Source organism: Phascolarctos cinereus, unplaced genomic scaffold, assembly GCF_003287225.1.
Source record: "Phascolarctos cinereus isolate Bilbo 61053 unplaced genomic scaffold, phaCin_HiC Scaffold_9;HRSCAF=440, whole genome shotgun sequence".
Classification (NCBI taxonomy): domain Eukaryota; kingdom Metazoa; phylum Chordata; class Mammalia; order Diprotodontia; family Phascolarctidae; genus Phascolarctos; species Phascolarctos cinereus.
Window position 1 is genome coordinate 127753775 of NW_027556402.1, and position 3483 is coordinate 127757257.

At 34.1% G+C, this 3483-nt stretch overlaps 1 pseudogene; it reads left to right on the top strand.

Annotated features, from left to right (window-relative positions):
- The first annotated feature begins 739 nt into the window (after window positions 1–739).
- Window positions 740–1484, top strand: LOC110199268 (TIMELESS-interacting protein pseudogene; annotated as a pseudogene).
- The last annotated feature ends 1999 nt before the right edge of the window (window positions 1485–3483 follow it).

Consider the following 3483-nt stretch of genomic DNA (forward strand, 5'->3'; position numbering starts at 1 on the left):
AATTCTTTTACACATATTATCTCATTTTATCCTCACAACAACCCTAGGAGGTAGGTGTTATTATAATCTCTCCTTTACTGAGGTAGAAATTGAGGCTAACAGATTAAGACTTACCCAAGGTCACAAAGCTAGTAAGTGTCCGAGATCCTATTTGAACTCAGTTCTTCCTGACTAAGGCTCTGGCGCCATCTGGCTGCTAACATCATCTCATCTGATCATTTTAATAATTTAGACAGAAGACAGGTAAATTAACAAATCAGAAAAAAAAAATTCTTATAATTGCAAAATAGATATAGGACAAACATGAATGACAAAGAAAACAAGAAAGATTCCAGACACTTTATTTTCAAAATGTGCTATCCGAGAAAGAACATTTCTTATCTAGCTTAAGCTTATTCATTTCAGGGGGTATATATGATGACAAGGTAAAAAGAAAATAATCTTACAAATCAAATCTTTATTACTAAGCCAGAAGCGTAAGCGTGATTACTAAAATTAGAGATGCCCTGCTAAAACCAAAACAACAACAAAAATATAAATGTACTTGAGAAATGGGTGCCAGCGTATGCTCATTTTTGAAAACTAAATTAAATAAATAGACATCTTCTAGATGACAAGTTAAGTCTTAAAAGCGTCTGTTCATCTGCGTGCGGCAAGCTCTCGCGAGGGGAACCTAGGAGCGGGACGCAGGGTATCCCGGTTTCCCTAGCCGGTCATGGTCCGGCCGAGCCTCGCAGGAACAATGGAACCACAGGAGAACAATTTGCTGGATCTTCCTGATTATGAGGCAGTAGAAGATGAAACTTTCCAACCTTTTCCACCTCCAGCCTCTCCAGGAAGGGATGATGCTGGAGAAAATGAGGCCACCACAGACTGATTTCAGAAAGAGGACTTCCAGCATTAAGGCATGTGTTTGATAAGGTTGAACATTTGAAGACATTAATCAGACACATGGAGCACTGGGCACATAGGCTATTCCCTAAACTGCAATTTGAGAATTTTATTGGTAGGGTAGAACATTTGGGTAATAAGAAGTTCAGACCTGCTTAAAACGAATTCGACTTGACCTTCCTGTTATACATGAGGATTTTATTAGTGATGATGGTGATAAATGGAAGGTAATGGAGTGGACACAACTACCACAGACTTTGATCACTTGTTTGCAAATCCAGTTGATAGAGACATATTTGCTTCTCAGTCAAGTACAAACTTAACAGCAGAACAACGGCAAAGAATTGAGAAGAACAAACAACTAGCCTTTGGAAAGGAGACAGGCAAAGCTGTTAAATAACAGTCAGTCCCAAGAAACTGATTTGTCAGTTATCATGCCCAGGACACAGGCATCTGAGAATAGTACAAATGAAGCTCCAGAAGAGAACTTAAATGAAGAAAATGAAGAAAATCTAGAAATCTCAGACAGTGTTGCCAGTACTGCAAATATAGAAGATGATTTAGAAAACTCAGGAGTAGATGAAGCCATTTAAAATATGCAACAATGACTAGACAACAAAGCTTTTATTTAAGAGCACTTAAGTGCCAACAATGGGTCGCCCCATTCAGAAATATGTATTAGCCTCAGTTAAGACTTCAAAAAAGTCTTAATGTTATTAATAGCTTAGTATTTATTGTATTTTTTTTCATAATAGGTGAAAATATTTAAGTGGTTAACTTTATTAGTTTTTTAAAGATCTGGCACACTTGTTTATATTTGTCCCATTTATTTATTTATATTAGCCTAAGTTGTCATAGCTTCCATAGATTCTTCTATTTGTCTTTTTATACAAACAGATCTTTTGACAATCAGGTAACTTCTGCTGCTAGCATACAGTTTAAGAGTCCTGTTTTAATAAAAAGTGCTAAAGTCTATTTTTTGTAAAACGTGAATAAAAGCTCTTTTACAGAAAAAAATGTCTATTCATGCTTAATATCATAATGAATAGGATCTTAAGCAAGAAAATCCTATAATATTAGTACTAGAAAAAAATAGATCATTGTGCCTGTTACCATAGACTCCTCCAACTTTAACAATTTCTGTCTTTTATCAACTTATCAGTGGCTCACAGTTGCCTTTGGGATCAAATACAAAATCTTTTGTTTACCTTTCAAAGCCTTTCATAACTTAGCCCCATCCTTTCTTTCTAGTCTTCCAATTTATCCTTCACCATGCAATCTTCTGTCTAACAACAGTAATCTTCTATCTAAGGGCAGCTTCTTGTTGTTCCACAGAAAAAGAAGTTCCATCTCTGGCTCTGGGAATTTTCTCTGGCTGTCTTTCATGCCTGGAATGTTCTTTCTCCTCTTCTCTGCCTATTTTCTTGTACTGTCTTGCTCAGCTAAAATCCTATCTTCTACAGGAACACTTTTCCAAACCTTCTCAATTCTAGTACCATTTCTTTGAATTATTTTCAAATATATGTATGTGCATATAAATATACAGATGTCTGTGTGTGCATATATACACTTATGCATATATAAAACAATGTTTACTGAGGGGGGAGAGAGAGAAAAAAAGAAAGAGAGAGAGAGAGAGAGAGAGAGAGAGAGAGAGAGAGAGAGAGAGAGAAAGGATATCTCTGGATATCTTAGATTTTGTGATCTCAGTGGGGTCAAAGACAATCTTTTGCCACATTTTGCATCCCAGCACACAGCACAGCTATTGAAGCTATTTAAGAAATGTTTATCAACTAATTGCTAACATATTAGTTGTAAAGCAAAATTTCAGATGCTTTCTTATAGTTTGTGATAATATTTATTCTTCCTTTTCAAAACTGTCTCTAACCTTTCACTATTAATCTATTGCAAAACATCCCTTGGACGTGTGTGTGTGTGTGTATGTGTGTGTGTGTGTGTGTGTGTGTGTGTGTATATACCAATTCCTTGTATATCTTTACTACCAGACATTTTCAGTAAATTTTGATATCTTTCATCCATTTGAGAACTATTCATTTTATTTTATCTAAATTGATTATTTTGGTATTAATATTTTTAAGTTTTATGTAATTGAAAATATCTACTTTATTTCTTGGGATCACCTCTTGTTCAGTTAAGAATTCTTCCCAAAGTAATAGAACCATTGTTATGCAAAGTGATTATTTTCATTTTTCTCTATTTTAAAATTATATGATACCTCCTAATCAGATTTCATATACATTCAGAGCTTAATGTAAGATTATGTAATATAAGTTCAATATTTAAATCTAATTTTTGTCAAACTGATTTCCTGTTTTTGCAGCAATTTTTATTTTGTAAATACCAATACTTTATTGAGTAATTTATCACAAATTAGGTAACTTCACATTTCTTCCACCTGTTGCTTATCTAATGTGTTACACTTATATACTTTTCAGTTTTTATTAATATTTTCCAATCTAGCTTGATTTCAGGTAATTTTTATAATTTTCATTTTCCTTTCCTCATCTTCTTATTGTCCTAATTCCTGTTCTTGCCCCCTTTGCTTTTCTTGAGATTATAGACCTCTTTTTC